Below are 19098 nucleotides of genomic sequence, written 5' to 3' on the forward strand. Positions count from 1 at the left end.
AATCAAATCCTTTTTAAAGGCAGATTGTGTTTCTCTGATCCACCTTTATTAACTTTATGAGAAGAATGTGGAAAACTGAAATAAAACTAATTTACATTGCATACTGAAAACATTAGCAACTCTGTAGTCTTTGATATAATTAATGTAATTCATAACCCTCTTTCCTTCTTATCTCTTTGTTGTGTCCTTCACAGGAGTCAAGACATAAAGCAGAGTGTCTCGAATGCCTTTAACTTGTTGTCTTTGATTTTCAGTTTAACTAAAGGCATTCGAGACACTCTGCTTTTTGTCTTCTATCAGCTGCAAGCACACCTTTCCATTTTCACACAAATCCCACAGCAATTGCAAGCTCCATCTGACGCTGTGAGCCAATCAAATTTGACGTTAGTGTAAGTGTTGTTTCTGCAAAGCCTGCAGTGCTGTGGTGTCTGAAATCTCAAGAGAGCTCTGGTTCAGTCCCATAGAAAGCCACACTGACCCGTTGTTTATGTTAATAATTTTGCATCTTGTTAACCTTGCATGAAAGCTCCTGTCAGGGCGTCTGTGCAGCAGCATGCTGAGTGAATGCCATGTGGCCCTTGCTTGCGTTGACATCTCTCCCAATAGCCTGTTCTTCAGCCAGTGAAGGATATCTCACAATTCCCTCATCTTTTTCCACTATACTTTTTTCATCCCAGTCTCCCTATTAAACTACAATTCAATCCTATTGATATGTTTGATTTCACGTTAGAACATTTTGATAAAACAACAATTCAGCCATTATTTACTTACCCCCATGTCATTCCAAAGCTATATGCTGTAATTTATTTCTTTGGATTACAAAAAGAGAATTTTTGAAGAATTTTCATGCAGCTCTTTTCCAAACAGTGGAACAAAGGACCAAAAAGCAAACAAAAACACAATTAAAGCAAACAATTTGTCTTTTGAAGTAGATTCTTTAGATTCAATACTTTATTGCCATACAACTCAGTACAAGTTGTTAGTGATTTGCTTCAGCGTGCTCATAACAACAAAATGCAACCAAAGACATAGAACAATTATATACACAACGATATCCCCTACGGGATGACACTTAACACAGACAGATAAAAGTAAAAGGAACACACCGCTCACCACGTACTTGGATGACAGTCCAGGATACTATAGTGGCTGATGTCAGATAGGAGTGACAATTACATATGAATACAGAGCGCAAATCCACAACTCTACAATAGATAGATAGAATCGATAAAAAACACTGATGGTTGTCATAAAATATATAAAAAGTATAATAAAACACTATAAAAAAAAATGAGTGCCAATAATGCAAAAATATGCAAATACTGCAGACTCGTTAAGAGAGCCTTTTTTCCATAAGTGACTGGTTCATGGGTTGAGGGCTGTTAAGAGATTTTATAGCTCTGCAATATGTACTATTGAGGAAGCGGGAGGTTTTGTCTTAATAGCTCTTAACCTTCTTCCTGATGGAAGTATGGAGAAAAGGGAGTTGGCAGGGTGAGTGTCATCTTGTAGGATTCTAAGGCCTTTGCGACGAATACGGGCCTCGTAGATCTCACAGATTGGGGAGAGTTTGCAGCCAATGATTTTTGAGGCTGTATTCACTATCCTGTCTAGCTGAGACCTCTGCTGGACAGTAGAGTTGCCATACCAGACAGTAATAGAAAAAGTAAGGACACTCTCGATGGCAGCCTGGTAGAACTGCAAGGTACCCTTGCAAGCAACTCCAAATTTCCTCAGCTGTCGAAGGATAAAAAGCCTCTGATGGGCTTTTTTAGTAATGGTAGTTATGTTATCATCCCATTTTAAAGATGATGATATCGTAGTACCTAAAAACCTAAAACTGTCCACCCGCTCCACCACCTCCCCATTAATGTACAGGGGCTGGGACAACTTCCCCCTTCTACGGAAGTCAACCACTAGCTCCTTAGTTTTGGAGACATTTAACTCTAAATTGTGGTTGGAATACCATTCAATCAATGCGAGGACCTCTTTCCTATAGGCAACATCGTCATCCCCAGAAATGAGCCCCACTATTGTTGTATCATCTGCAAATTTAAACATTTTAACAGATTCAGTGTGTAATGTGCAATCATCTGTGTATATTGAATATAAAAGAGCTGACAAAACACACCCCTGAGGGGCTCCAGTGTTAATATGCTTAACATTAGAGATGTTATTGCCTATTTTTACCACTTGTGTTCTCTGCACCAGAAAATCCCAGATCCAGTAACATAAAGAATTATGGACCCCGATTTGTTGGAGTTTCAGAAAAAGTTTGCTGGGTAAAATTGTGTTAAAAGCAGAGCTATAATCTATAAAAAGGATCTTTGCATGATTGCCTTTGACCTCCAGGTGCTGTAGAATGGAATGGAGACATAGGGATACAGCGTCCTCAACAGACCTGTTTGCCCTATAGGCAAATTGAAAGGGGTCGAGCCTGACTACACTGGACAGATGATTACAAACTATTCTCTCAAAGATTTTCATTATAACAGATGTTAGTGCTACAGGTCGGTAGTCGTTCAGGCAACTTATATTGGGTTTTTTGGGCACAGGAATTATGACAGCGGACTTAAAACACTGGGGAACAGTACATTCCCTCAAGGACCAGTTAAATATGTCTGTGAGAACTGGGGCTAATTCATCTGCACAATGTTTTATAGTGGCAGGGGATACGAGGTCAGGACCTGCAGCTTTCCTGCAGTTCTGCTTTCGTAATAAAAGCCTAACCTCATCCACCTCTATTACAAAAGGAGGGCTGGGGGTTTTGATGTTCATCGATTGTGTGATGTCGTCAACATAATTTCTGTCAAAGCGACAGTAAAACTCATTAAGACTGTCAGGCAGCTTAGAATCATCACTGACCACTGGCGCTGTACTAGTATAGTTAGTAATCTGCCTCAGACCCTCCCATACCCCTCTATTGTCATTAACCTGTAGTTTGCTTTCCAACTTGTGCCTATAGTCAGCCTTGGGCTTATGAGCAGCTGCCTCAAAGTCATATTTAGCCGCCTTATATAGATCCCTATCCCCACTCTTATAGGCATTATGTTTATTTTTCCATAGATGTTTTATCTCTCTACTAAACCATGGCTTATTATTACTGTACACAATCACTGACTTTGTAGGCACACATACATTTTCAACAAAGTTAATATAGGCATTAACCACCTCAGTAAATTCATTAAGATCACAACATGACTCTTTAAAAACAGACCAGTCTGTATTATCAAAACAGTCCTTGAGTGCACCGATTCCTTGAGAAGACCATTGTTTTACTACCTTAGTTTTTGTTTTTACAGATTTTAATTTCTGACGATAAACAGGGATCAGAAGGACAGTGTTATGGTCTGACTGTCCCAAGGGAGCCCAAGCTACTGCATGAAAGGCATTAGCAATAGTACAATAACTCTGGTCCAATACTTTATCATACCTGGTAGGCACCCGAATCTGCTGTTTAAACCTGGGCAGAGACCGCTTCAAGTTGACATGGTTAAAGTCCCCTAAAGTTGTTGGGCTGCCTCAGACTCAGAAGCTTGAGGGGGTATATACACAGCGACCAGTATGATAGAGGTGAAATCCCTTGGTAGGTAAAACGGTCTGCACTTTATGGTGAGCGTCTATTTTACTAAGTAGTAAAATAGCATAGTGTGAGGAAAAGACTGAAAATGAAGTTGTTATTCACTGAAACTTTTACCTTCTACCGAAGCTCTGCAATCTCATTCTCTATCCTGCATATTCAAACTCCCATGATGCACTGTGACACACGAGAACCAATAATGGTTGCATCAATGACATTAAACCTGTTGCGACGTGTCTAAAGTTGACTAAATGTTTAAAATGAACACAAACATGAATTCGATTTTTGTAGAAAGTGGAATATTTTCAGTGAATTAATTTCTGAAAAAATAATGACTTGGTTTCTCTCAAGAATTTATTTATGGCTTATAATTATGGTACAATTATGGTATAATTAATGTTGTGGTCCTTTTATTATATTTTTTGTGTCTTTGAATAACTTGGTGAAGAGTCTTCATAAATTATGCTTCTATGTTCCATAGTAAAAATAAAAGCAAATTGGTTGGGAACAACATGAGTGTGTGTAAGTAATGACAGAATAAACATTTTTGAGTTTTTTTTATTCCTTTAAGCCAGTGCCGGATCTCATTAAGTGACTGTGGAGTTTTTTTTTTTTCATTCTGTTCCTTGTATTACATATATTATGGTTATCAAAATGTCCACTGTGTGATGTACATGTATACCTAATGCTAACCAACAGTGTCATAAAAGCAAATGTGACATGAAACATGTAATTGCAACAATGTCATTTTGTGGTGCTTCTAGGACACTTTTGGCACATGTGTCGATTTGCATGTGTCGATTTGAAAAGTCAGCTGAGCCAATGTGTAATTTGCTCACGACCAAACAAGCTTGTCCATTGTCAATTGATGTCAAAAGGCAGCATTGTGTGAGGAACAGGGTGAAAAGTAAGCATTTGTAAATTGCTAATCTGCTGTTTTACTCGCGGATACTGCAGCAATATGTAAAAAGACGAGGCAAGTAAATATCGTTTTGCCAAAATGTAGGAATAGTAACATTATTCTATGAGACCAGGTTGCATTCTCGCTAGCCTTTTCAAACATTCAATAGTTTGTTATACAAATGGGTTAGAACAACAGGCTGGGAGGCTCTAGTCGTATGTCAACCCTGTCTATCTTTCTGCTGCTGCCCTGAATGACACTGCCAGAAACTGATGCCAAAGCAAGATAGAAATGTAATGAATGATGGTTTGAACAAAACAGCACTGCCATGCATGTTTGTGTGTGTGCGTGTGCGCGTGCAAGTGTGTGCATGGACATCTGTGGAGAAATTGTGAGGCAGATGGAACTGTCAGCTTGTCCTCTATGCACAGTTGAGCCCCTGAAGCCTCATGCAGACTCTCACTTTATTGCAGCAGTTTGCACAAATGCTTCATTCCCCCTAACATAGTAATAACGCAGTCCTCTCCACCCCTGACAAACCAAGTGAAGAAACGCGCTGAAATAGAAACGCAGCATGAGATTTACTCACACTGTTCACTGTCTGTCAAGCATGCCAAGATAACCAAGAAAGTGGTACAAGTATGGTATGAATAATCACCAGCCATAGAAAGGAACTAAAGTGCCAGCAAAACATGTTCAACAGACTATAAAATACACAAAAACAACTAAAAAAGATCTATTGGTTGTAAAGTAATATTGCAAATTAGATTACCGTATAGGAACACATAATATAATTATGGTTAAAACAACATTTATCTTCCAAGAAGAATACCAATCAATCTGATTGGGAACAACTTAGTACTGTAAGTGTGTACTATTTCCATCCTCCTTTGTCTCTAATTAATTAAAATGTATATTATATTAATGTATAACTCTTATTTTGAAATAACCATCTTCACTACATTTCCCAAGGTGCACAGTTATCGAGGTGCTTCCCTCATCATTGTGTTCAGCAGTTTTTTGTCACCCATTATTTGTACCTTTTATTATACCCTTCATGTTCAGTTATGAGTTGTCTTGTTAACAGTAGCTTTGAAGCTAGTAGTTCCTTTGTTCTTCAAGCCTTGTGTTATATGTATGTAGGGTACACAGGTCAGGTTTGGGGAATGTACAATTAATTCCAATGATCGTAATCAATGATTAATCTTACGGGTTGACCTAGATACCAATACATACAAAAACGCCCCAAAAGGGGCTTATATAGTCCAAGAGTCTGCTTCAAATATATATAGATAATTAAACACAACAAATTATAATTAATTAGGAATATACATTATATGCAGACAGGCTATATTAATTTAATTAAACCCTCAATGGAATTGACCCATAGGCTACCGCAACCAGTCAGTTCGTCCAGCGAACCGCTTTGCTAAATACTCCTGATCAATTCTCTTAAAGGTTTATTCTTAGTTATAAGCTAATTCATCAAAAGCACGTTAACTTACTTTGATAATATCAGCTTGTAGCTTAAAATCGCACATTAAAGAGGCTTTGTTTTATGACCAACACACACAGACAACTAAGCGTATAATTGGGTTTAATACAAAGAACTAGGATATATCACAGACTCAACAAACAAACATTTAACATAGAATAAACATAAAATAAGCAGAGTAGAAGCAATAAGGAAAATAAAGAGATTATTAAGGATATGGCAAACTTATTACAACAATTAACCCTTTGAAGCCAGCAAGAAAATTACTCACTGTGATGCATTTGAATTTCAATGGAATAATACTTGCACAAAAGGACCTTTTGCGTGGCTGAGCAAGGCTGCGTGGGTATCGTGTCCTCGTGGTGTTCTTGAGACGGAGGATTTCGGTTCGGTGTTTCCAGAGCGTGGTTTGCTTGCTGGAAACTCGAGGCGTCTTAGAGGGTGACTGTTGAATAGTTGACGAGCGTTCCGGAGGGTTGCAGAAGATTGGGGGAGAAGTGAGAGAGTGTAAGATGGCTTGAAGAGATCCAGAAGAAGTCCAAGGGAGGTCCAGAAGTGAAGTGGGGAAGTAAGAGAGAAGAGAGGAAGAGCTCGAAAGGCCAGTGTTGATGCAAGTTATACCCTTCGAAAACGGGTCCCACCTCTCATTGGCTCGACCAATAAGAAGAGTGGAAGTTCCAGGTGGGAATTTGGTTTATTGCCCTTTGTCCTAAGAGTGTTCCTCTTAGAACTAGGAAATATTCTTGTAATACTAATATGATGTTTTTATCGACATATCATGTACACAGTCATTTCAATCTTCAAAATACCAAGTTATAGAGACCAAATATGACACACATATGATTTCGGTTAACCATAGTATGCAAAGTCTGAAACATTAACCCATTAGAGTTTGCAAGAAAACATAGATCAAACAACATTTAGGAAAATCCTGAGATGGAACATTAGATACATGTTAATACATTTATCACAGGGATATATATATAGGATATATAGGATTAAAAAGGGTTCATTTCTCCTTCTCAGTAAGGATTGAGTGAGCGTCAGCCCTCTCTAACATTCCTTTGGAGGTCGTAAAATTCTCCTTTCTTTTGGCAGGAGAACGATTCCTTTGTCCTGTCAAGGCTCATTTGCATGTTTATGACCGGGTTTATGACGGTAAGAGATTTTGGGCTGAATGACTCAAAAGATGGTAAACATAGCCGAAATACCATTCTAAGGTGATCTTATATTTTATATTCAGCTAGGACAAGTCGTAAGGTTTAATTTGATACCAAGAAAAGTATATTTGGTACCCTTAAAAGTGGATATACACTGTTAGGCTATTACATATAAGGCCTCTTATTAACTATAACAGGTTTTACTACACTACTAAACTAATTTCAACTAGTTTTGATCTATCATCAGACAAATAAACACACAGGGATTAAAACATATTTCATTAGACATACATTTCTAAGTTTAAAACTGAAAGACACACATATTCTCTGTTGCCAACTTCTCACATGCCCTTTTCTCACGTGGTGAAGCACAGGGTGTCACATGTGCGGGGGTTTTTAGAAAGCACCACGAGGATCCTCTGTCAATAGCGGGAGTGTCTCTCTGTCAATCGTTCATTGTCCTATCACAGACCATTTATTGTGCTCGTGGAGACTAGTTGGCGCTATTGCAGTAATTAGGGGAGTTGGAACAGTAAGTTCTTGTTTTCATGAACCTGCTGAGTTAATGATTATCCTTCATTGATTCCTCCAGACGCTACATGTATTTGTATATTCATCTTCATTAAATACTGCATTTGGGTTCACTAACTTGTTCTGGGCTCATTGCTGACAGCAACCACTTCACTAGTCAATTTGCTATTGCAGTTGACTAAAGTTAATATTAACAAGCTTGGTAAGAATGCAAATATTATTAGTAGTCTGAGCCTGATTTAAATCTCCCATGATAAGCCTATATACATTTACACATGAAGATGAAACTAATACCATAACTTAAGTTTTAGCTGAGATTGAGACACATTCACATGGTCAGTATTACCACTGCAGTATTTTCACAGTTGTTGGGTTATTTATTGTTTTACATTAAATGTCCATTAAGATTAGGCTCTGAACAGTGGAACTAAGGACATGTCTATTTTAGATGCATTTACCTATGTCATATAAACCAATAGAGTGACTAACAGAACAGTTTGTGGATGCAAGTTTTATTAATCACACAATACTATGCTGTATTGGAATCTGTAAAAGGGTATATTGGTATTGATCTTAACTCTATCTAAGTTTATTTTAAACAGCAATTTTCTAATTCTGGTACTGTATTATTGTTATCAAGCTACTGCACTCACCTATGATCTTTGGATTGAATTTGACCAGACTGAAAGCCATTAAATATTAATATATTCATAATTAGGGTACAAAGGGTCCTTAAGTAAAATTTGTGGCCCTAAAGTGCGTTACGATATACAGTATATACATTGATGAAGTAACACAATTTTGTAAAAATATTTTTTTTTTGAAAAAAATAAAAATTCTCAACAACATTTCAGGTTGATATATATATTTTTTGTCATGTCAACTACCCTAAAAGAATGATCTACATTATATTTTACATATACACAAACCATTAAATTCAGGCTGGATCATGCACAATTCACATATTAACACTTATTCGTCTATCCAAATTGTTCTTTTTTTTCCCCATAAAAAGTGTTTTTCAAAAAGCTCACTGATTAGATGCATCTGTTTAGGGCATTTTAGTCTGACATCTCAGTCTGTTGCGCAGACGTGATGTGCATGAGAGCTCAACCCTAATGCTGAAGGATAACAGAGGAATTACTCCTGTGGACACTTCAGCTCTCTCTCTCTCTCTCTCTCAGTATGTCTCTATCACTTTTTCATTCTCTCTTTCTCTCTCTCACTCTCAGTATGTCTCTATCACTATCTCATTCTCTCTCTCATCACCTTTTCTACTTACTCTCTGCTAGACAGTAAGCTCAGAGTGTCTGTCACAGACAAGTAGCACCAATGACAAAATGCCTCATCTCCAAATTGCATTTTCTGAAAAAGGAAAGCACAAAGTCATCTGTAGGTCAGATAGATTAGTGGTGGGATCATGAGAGCTTGAGGTAGGTAATTGAACATGGCTTTCTTTCTGTTGAGACAGAAAAAAACAGTTTGATAAAATTGGATTTAAAGAAAATAAATGGATCAGAAAATAAGATTTAAATGACAAAACAAGTAAAGCACTTATCTATGTTTTGTCATCCTCTACATATATGCCAGAAATATCCTTTTGCCCAACAGGGAAATATTCTACAGAGTTTTTTCCTATACACTCACTGTTGTGGCGTACACATCTAGAAAAAGCAATTTGAGATGGCCCTCAAATTGATAGACCATCACAGTTGTATCTCAAGCTTCTGAACTATCTTTATCCTGAGGAGAGTGAGAGCTTTATTGATTGGTGAGTGAAGTAAATGGAATGAAAGATCCCTTAGGTAAAGAGCGTTGTTAAGTGCTTAGTGGTTGGAGAAACCGTGCTGTTAATACAGTGCCAGAAAGCAGATTCATATTGAATAAATAAATAATAGATTTAGCTAATTCTTAGACTTCTTACTAAGGAGACAATATGCACAAAGTTACTTTTTAAAGTTTGAGAATAGATGCCTGAAGATGCATTCAGGAGGTATGTATCAGGGGTGTCAAACTCAATCACAGAGAGGGCCAAAATTAAAAACTGGGACTATGTTGAGGGCCAAACAGGGTCAACATTTATTAAACAGAATAAACAGGATATTGGATAAAGTGCAAAAGGAAAACATATTTAGGTAGGCTACATTCTTCTTTTATGAACATAAGCCAGATGTTTTTCACATTTTCTTGGCTGCCAGTTTATCAATGTTTGGGGTTAGGTTCTGTGCTGTGGAAACCCTAAAGCCGGAGTGAAGGTGTGCATCAGAGAGACGACTCCTTTGTGGGTTTTTGTTCATCTTTATCACAGAGAAAAGCTGCTCACTCAGGTATGTGCTTCCAAACATGCAGAGCATTTGAGTAGCAGGCGGAGCTGAGTCATCGTTTCAGGGATGAAGCCTGGAAACAGTGCAGCGCCCACAGAGTCATATTTTGCCTAGAGTGTGTCACTACACTGGAGCTCTATCAGCTTCATTTGGAGGTTCACAGGTGCTCTTTCCACATCAACTGCAAACAGATTGCTGAGCAGTTCAAATAAAAATTTCTGAACTGCAAAGTCAGCAAATCGATGATTTTTTTTTATCGCGGTCTCAGGATCACGAGAGTATCCCAGACCGGTCTCCAGGCAAATTTTGCTGACAGAGAACGCTTGCAGGGGTCCGACCCTCTTGATGGAATTGAGCGCAGTCAGGGGGGCACAAATTGTGTGCCTTAGCTCGGCTAAGCAAGGGCGCTGAGGGTGGGGACGAGTGAGGGGACGAGATGAACAGGTCGTGCTTCCCTAGGACTCACCGTCTACTGCGTCGTGGTGGGCCACCATAGCGGCTCAATACACCTTTGAGGTGGAGGGAGACCGCTGCCCCTCCAGCCTCTCCTGCAGGAAGGGAGCATCGAGCCGACAGCGCAACTCTAAGGATCATTGCAACACCCACAGAGTGATTTACAGCCACTATTTTCCTTTTCCAAAGAAAGCTGGTGGGCTTCTTCCCATTTTAGATCTGAGATGCATGAATCATGTAATCGCGAAATGCCCATTCAAAATGGTAACTCAGAAACAGATTGTACCGCAAATCCATCAACAGGATTGGTTTTTGTCAATAGACCTGGAGGATGTGTACTTTCATGTACCATCATGAAGTGTTTGCGACTTTCTTCAGGTGTTGGAACTTCAGGAGGCTGGAGGCAGGAAGTTGCTGTGCTGCTAGCTGCGACTCCCCAGAGAGTAAGGGCAATAAGTGGGCCATCCACTGGTCGGGAGGCAACTTCCATACCTCGGCTGACTTCTCGAACAGGTAGAGGAAGGCCTCTGGATCATCCTTTGGCCCCATTTTCATCAGGGTCAAGGGTGGAATCCGGGGAGGTCGCAGCGCCAGCCCCCTGACTGGCGATCAGGCTCCGGAACACCTGCCGATCCTCTGGACCTCTTGGAAACACTGTTCCTGCTCCATTTGTTACACCACCAGGGCTCGATGTTGGTTTTCCTGGATGCTGGTGAGGGACTTGACAACTTCACCCATGGTGAAAACTCCATAACGTCATAATCCTCCAAGGCCGGGTTTTCAGCACCACTGTGATAAGACTGAGTTTGAGGGCAATGGAGTTGTAAGGAGACAAAGAAACAGGTCCATGGTCAGTGTTTTTAATTCAATGCTTCTGGATCAGACACTCATTTGACGGTAACTGTCAATAATGTAAATATCACTTAATATCAATTAATGAAGATGAAAGCACTCCCAAATAATGAACACTCTCAGATCATTGCTATCCTGCTTTCGGTCGCTCTCTTTCACACTGTGTGCCTCATCAGGTCTCCCTCAATATAACGAGTAATCACAACCCAGGTGACGAGCCTCACCACTCTCCCGCAGAAAGACACATGACCACGCCGCCCCATCCCAAAAACGTACTTTTCCCCCAGCCAATAATTTAGGGGTTCAGCTCAACTCTGTGAGCATGTGTGCACACCTCATGAGCAAGCACATTCAGGCCATTCTTCAGTGTCTGTTTCAGTTCAAACTGAGGAGAACATGTCCACTGAAGTCTTTTGAGAAAATACGTGTTTTATTTCTTTGTTTCATGTCCCGGAGGTGGGTTCCTATATAGGCAGACATGCGTTGATCCAACTCTGACCTAAGCCCTCAAGTTCCTGTGTCTCACCCTCTTTTGTAAGGGAGATTCAGGCTACAGGGACTCTAACCTCGAGTGTGCACAGTTTTCATACTTCGATGCATACTTCGGAGTGTTTTAAATTTAAATGTACATTTTATTTATCATAAAATTCCTTAGAGGAGCGAGGCGACTGAACCACGCTTGCCCTGCTTAGATGCAGACTTGGGACCTGAATCTAGTGCTGAAAGCACTCACGAGCCCCACTGTATGAGCCTTTGGAATTTTTTTGAGTTGCATGTGCTTTCATTAAAGAATGTGCTTCTGTTAGCTTTGGCCTCATTTAAACTTGTGTGTGACATACAGGCGCCGACGACTCACAACTCATGTCTGGAGTTCGGACAAGTTCTTTCAATGGTCACAATTAAAACTAGAAAAGTCTACTTTCATAAGGTTTTATCAACACCCTTCAGGGCTCAGGTGGTCTGCCTGCAAGTCTTCTGTCCCCCACTATTTAATTCAGATGAAGAGCAATCTATGTGATTGTAGTGGAGTGGAGGACAAAGTACAATGTAATGAGACTAATTGAGATTTAAGTTATAAAAAGAGTTTGAGCCACCCTTTTGTTAACAGGGAAATGCTAACCCCATAACAAATAGAAAGGACACACAGGTATATTGTTTCAAAACAAAAGGGCAAGAGATGTGGATACCAAAGTACAAATATTTGTATTTTAACAATTGAGGAGTCAGATGGGCACTAGACACATATTACTTCATTTAAAACTGTATTAAAATTATGAGTACAATTAATCAGCAGTGTGGTTTACAATATGGTTCACACAAACACACACTCAAAAAAATAAGACAGCATATACTGGCTTAACCTGGAGGGCTAAGGCTTACCAGGAACAGGTAGGCTAGCTGAGAGCAGAAATCCCCCTATAAAAAGACACTTCTCTCACAGGTGTGAACTCACTCACACAAGCACACAGGTGAATCAGTTGTGAATACACAGCACTCAGCATTTAGCAGGGAATGGCTAGCCCCCTACACTGAAACTAGAAACAATACAGTGAAACAAAACAGCAGTGTCGGAGTTCAGCCCTGCAGCTTCTATACAGACATTCTGATGAACAGTTTTCACCTATAAAAGGACAAAACAATGCAAAAAGCTAAAAACATTCAACCCGCACTTGTCTTAATCACCATCGTATATAACTAACAATTTCACGTACCAGAAATGTTAGAGCAACTGCCATAAACACGGCCAGGAACACATCAATGCCAAGGGCATTAGCAGACTGGATGAAGGCAGCAGTCGGACAGCAAAGCTCAATACGAGCCTCTCACACTCAACCGCTATCAGATAAAGAGTAACTAACAGAAGCAATGGGTACCAGAGACAAGTTAGTCTGTGAGTCTAACTTCAAAAAACAACAATATATCTTGGGAGCGGAAATGTAAAATGGTAAATGGTCTGCACTTATATAGTGCCTTTTTAACCTTAATGGTATTCAAAGCGCTTTACACTGTGACTCATTCACCCATTCACACACACATTCATACACCAATGGTGGCAGAGCTGCCATGCAAGGTGCTAGCCTGCCATTGGGAGCAAGTTGGGGTTCAGTGTCTTGTCCACAAACACTTCAGCATGTGGAGTCATGTGGACCAGGATTCAAAACATCAACCCTGTGATTAGTGACCAACCTGCTCTACAAACTGAGCCACAGCCGCCCCTAAATGTCCAATACCGGAAAGGAGGCAGTCATTACACCATGAGACATGTGTAGGTGGCAGGTAGCCCTAATATACCCCATGGACACATGCTGATTTCGAGGGGGTGTGATATAATAAAACAGACAGAAGCACTGTTCTTATCCACAATGTATAATGCAAGTCACATTAGTTAAAATATATTATTCATAAAAGGGAAGGTCACTGTAATGGAAAATTATTAAGACGTATTCTATTGTTTCTCTTCTGGGCACTTTTTGTTCTCTCTGTCTGTTCTCTCCCCTGCATACCATATAATGTATGGATGCTCTGTACTCTGCTTTGGTGATAAAGTGTGAGTGTCTTTTATTTGACCTTACTCCTTATTCTGCCCAGCAACAGCGTGAGATGTTCACACGCTAGAGGTATGGGCAAGACATGGACACTGAATGGTCTGTGCAGAGAGGAGCCAGTCTGCTCCTGCCACAAGGTATCACTGAAACCATGTATAGTATAAGTCAAAGGACACAAAGAGCTCTTTGTTTTTTACCTGTGGAAACCTTGGATTTCTGTATGGTGACTGAGATTACTTGCAAGTATTATTAAAGATCCAGAAAGACATTTTATGAATCTCTGAGTCTCTTATTTTATAGAATTTCCATAATAATCTTGGCATAGTCGGCAGGATCGAACCTCCCCTACAAAAGAGGGTGAGGCACAGGAACCTGAGGGCTGAGGTCATAGTTGGATCAACGCATGATCCACTGAGTCAACTGACTTAATAGAGATTGATTCATTGCATTGTACTGCATTTGTATAAGAAGGGCCAGACGAGCAGTATGAGAAATTTGAAAAGCGAGTGAGGTCACATTGGTTGAAAATACGTGGGCCATGGCCTGGAGAGACAGGTGTGGGGCATGGCCTGGCAAGACAATTGGGTCACATGACAGTAACATGACAAGGAACCAATAAGAACAAAACACCTGAAAACATGGCAGGAACAAGGAACTTTGTTTTCAAAATAAAAGACATGAACAAAAACACATGAAAACGTGACATTTGGCTACCTGTTCAATTGAATATTAGTTAAAAACTACATAAAAGCTTGAATTATATTTATATTCTGTCACATTCATTACAATCACAAAATTCTGGCTTGTTAATAATTCTAAGAATGTCAAAATCCACAAAAAGGAGGTAGATCCTTTTCATACTTGGCTCCTAAACTATGATATAATCTTCATAATACTGTTCAGGATGCAGACACACTCACTTAGCTTAAATCTAGACTAAAGAATCATCTATTTAGCCAGGCATACACCTAATTTATCCTTCTACTCACATTTAGGCTGATTTAGTTAGGTCTGCCGGATCCAGAAAATTCCATCATGATCTATAAATCTGCATAAAATTAAATGGCATCTACGCTAATATAATTTTTTTTGTTTCCATGTCACAACTTTGGGATTCATATCCCGAGGTTACCAGAGCCAGCCAGATCCAGCTTTCACTGCTACATGTCACTGAAAGATGACGACAACCTACAGCTGGTGCTAACCAGACATCACTTCAGTTTTTTGACTTCAGAGGATGAACCGATGCCAACTCCAACTGTAAGACATGGGATACTTCATATGCCACTGCCTGAACCTTGGATTTAGGATGGACTCAACCGAACCTCACAGAATTTACCTGCAGTTTGAACTGCAATGCACCTCATTAATCTCTGCCTGCATCACCTTTGTCTATTGATGGACAACACTCTTGAAATGGAATACATAGGCTATCATTTAAATGATAGTCTCACGGCCTCGTGAGCAGGGTAAGTCCTCGATCGCTGCATCTGAGTGCGTACTGGCGATGTCGAAATTATCCACAAATAATGCCTTTTTCACTCAAAAATTCACATGCATAAGCTCAGGTCAATGAGGCCAATGATCAATAATTTCCAAAAAGAAATACAAAACCTCTGCTAATTGAAAGAAAACAAGTTTGCAAAAGGATGTAATCCAATATTTGGTGATAATATAGCATAATAAAAGATTTATAAGCAACCAGGAACATTTTCTTTTAAAAAAAATTATAAAACATTATAGAGTGAGCAAAGTCAGTAAGTTTTAGTCCAATAGGATAACAACTAGAATTTTCAGGCAAAAGAAAATCCTCTTCGGGTCAAAATGATCGGAACACAACATGAGGGTTAAACAGATGTAATAAACAAACCTCACAAAACTTGAGCAGATCCAGTATCTTGTGGTGCGCTCATTTATTTACCTCTAAAACACATATTCTATCAGCCTCTCCTCAGCAGTTCTCTGTCCCTTTTAACTTTCTTTTCTAATGATGAAATGCAAATATCAATAAAACTTCTATTATATACTGTTTTCAAATATGCAGATATCTCGTTTAAACAGATGTAATTCACAAACCTCACGAAAACTTCACGAAAATGTTCTTCCCATCGAGCACTTATCTAATATTTTCCTCTAAAGTGCACATTCTATAAGGATTAGGGTAAGGATAAAAAATTCCTTTGATTCACAAATCATGACAATCAGTCTGTGACAATCCCAGCAGGCGATCCAGGCTTTTTATACTGTCAGGAGACTGCTGCTCGAGCTGGATACGTACAAGCGTGTGAGTGCAACTTAAAATAAAAGTGCTTCATTTGTGCTATAAGTAAATGTCTTATTCACTATGTACTGTATGTACAATTGGTTTGATTCTGTGTTTTTTTTTAGAAAATGCGACATGGTTGCCGGACTACTGTGTGTACTGTTATTTCATGTGCAAATAAACTACTAACATTTGATGGCTAAACAGAAAATCAGAATAAACTGCTACCTACAAATTAAAATACAATCTTATTTTTTTAGATACTTTTTTTAAAAATGTTTTGTGTGAAATTGAGTAAATATAGTGCTAAATAAGAGTATACAATTTATTTTTGCAATTTTTCATTTATGTTATTTACTATGTTAAATTGTGTGATATATCTGTGTTGTATTGGCCTATCGGCCACCCTGCTATCTGGATATCGGCATCGGCCATTAAAAAACCCATATCCGTCGACCACTAGACAACAAGTCAACATTACAAGATTTTTTTTAAATTAGTGGCTGCTTGGCGCAACATCAGCTCAACAGAATCATGATATCATAACCCCCATGTAATGGACTTGCTTGATGCCAAAACCAATCCTAACCCTATATCTCACCACATCCCAAGAAACCATTGTACAGTTACACTGGCAGCTTGATGCCAGCATGAAAAGCACTGAGAGTAGCTTGACCCCACCCCCCAGAACATCTCAAGACACCACTGTGGTACAGCTTAGGCATTGGTTGCTTGACACCATAACCAATCCTTACCCCATACTTCACAGTGTTCAAAAAAATCTGATCTGCATCGTAAAAGCAAGAGAATCCTACAAAGTCTACAAAGCATGGCACTATAACCACCCCCAATAAAAAAAAAAAACTGTGGGTAAAGTATAAAACAGACTCCTGATGCAACAGAATTCCCACCCAAACTGGAACTCTACAGCCGAGTGAGAACAAAACTGAATATATAGCTCCCCTGCAGAGCTACATCAGCCAGAGAATACCTGTGAAGTCCAAAAGCTTATCTGGGTCCCCCTTTTCCACACCATAACTATACCTTTTCTCCCCCTGCGCACACCCCACGAAGTGGTCAAAAAAGGTGTGGTCAACATCACCCAGATGAGGAGCCCACATACAGGCATTTGCTTCCTCTTCCGAGTCACTTACTCTTAAGGTAGCTACATTACTGAAGTTCGTGCTTGACGCAATCCCTCATTCAAGCGCGCTACCAGACAATCCATGGCCGAGCGAAGTCTGTGGAGAGCGAGGCCGAGAGAGGAAGAGTGGTAAGGGTTGACACCTGTGGGAAATTATCTCTAACAGCTGTTTTGTGTTGCAGTGAGAGCTGGAGAGTGATAAAAGGGCAATCCAAACCACCAGAGGAGAGGGAGAGAGACACTTGTAGCACAGTTGTTCTGTGTGTTTTGTGTTGTGCTGAAAAGCAAACCTTGTTGAGTTAGACGGAAAGTGTGTAAAATGAAATACTTGCGTTGAACATTTACCCGGCCCTTGCTTCCTCCCTGAGAAGAGATCTTGAGATTTGTTACAACTGGTTAAAGATCGGTTAACACTCAGTAACAATTAGATGTTGCACAAGTCCGAGAGATCCTCCCAAACTGGGGTAGACACAACTCAGCACACAAGGGCCATTCTAGAACATAAGAACAGGGAGAAACTAGAAGCATGTGTGCACAGATGTTTAGACAAAAATTAATCAATGCATGGAAAACAAAAAGGAAAAGTAAATGTAACTAACCAAACTGGTTAGAAACTAAACAAAACCTTAAGCTTCGGTTACCCAACAACTTCAAAAAAACAAAACAAATGTAAAACTTATATAAAAAATAAAAAAATAAAAAAACAAAACAGCAGTGTACTGTACTCAAAGGTTTAATAGGTGAACACAACTCCACACACAGGATGCTTAGCATGTCAGCCAGCCCACCTAAAAACACAACCAATTACAAACATATAAAAACAAACTAACACTTAAAATACTACCTAATATACATACCAGTAACAGGTGTTTTGTCGGACCATGCAAAAACAGCCAACTGCAGCTACGTAATAGATCAAGAAAAGGGCATTTGACAGTGCTGCAATGGAGCTGAGAAGCAAACTTTTAACACACAAACCATTAAAAATACCTGGGGATAAGCAGTCAACACCAAGGTTTAAGATTAAAAATATCGGAGTTCACTACAAGGAATGAACTTGCACGAACCTCACCAGACCATGCTTTAGCCAAACGGATAACAGGAACTCAAGTAGCACTCAGATGATACATGAAATACTGGTAAGAGGGCAGAGTTGATGGTGACACTTCCAGGTGGCAAACAATAGCTCTAATTAGGCCGACCACAGCACTGATTGGCTGTCATTGAATTACATCATTACCCACTCATTAAAACAGAAAGGTGACAGCCTATCCAACTACACATTTGTTATGCCCTGTGCGGGCATTACACACATACTGTATGTCGAGCGCACCCACCAGTTTTGACTGTAAGATCAGCTCTTTATTTGTTAAGGAGGTCGCACGAAAGGTATGGCCGTCTCCCAACAAAGGCTTTCAAACTATATTGTTGTTGCAGTCGCCCTCACTTACAAATCATAGGGTGGGAATTGTCCTATTAGCGTAAAAGCGTATTCAACTAGAGTTATGGACTCTTCATGGGCACGATCAACATCTATGGCATCTATCTCTTCATCACACCTAGATGGCACCACAGATGGGTGCTTCGGTGTGGCATTCTCTAGCGTTTTTGTTACTTTTGTTTGTTTGTCTGCATTATATCCTGCAATGCCTCGACAGACCTGGGACTTATACAAGGATCTTATTTGTGGACTTAAGTTCAGCCATCTATACCATCATGCCTGATCTTCTCTCAAAAAAACTGACCCAGCACTCCATGCCCACCCCAGTCTGTTGATGGATCACCAGCTTTCTGACAGATAGGCAGCAGCTAGTGAGACTGGGGAAACTCAAATCCGGTACCCTCCCTA

The sequence above is a fragment of the Xyrauchen texanus genome, chromosome 4, assembly GCF_025860055.1.
Source record: "Xyrauchen texanus isolate HMW12.3.18 chromosome 4, RBS_HiC_50CHRs, whole genome shotgun sequence".
NCBI classification, from domain to species: domain Eukaryota; kingdom Metazoa; phylum Chordata; class Actinopteri; order Cypriniformes; family Catostomidae; genus Xyrauchen; species Xyrauchen texanus.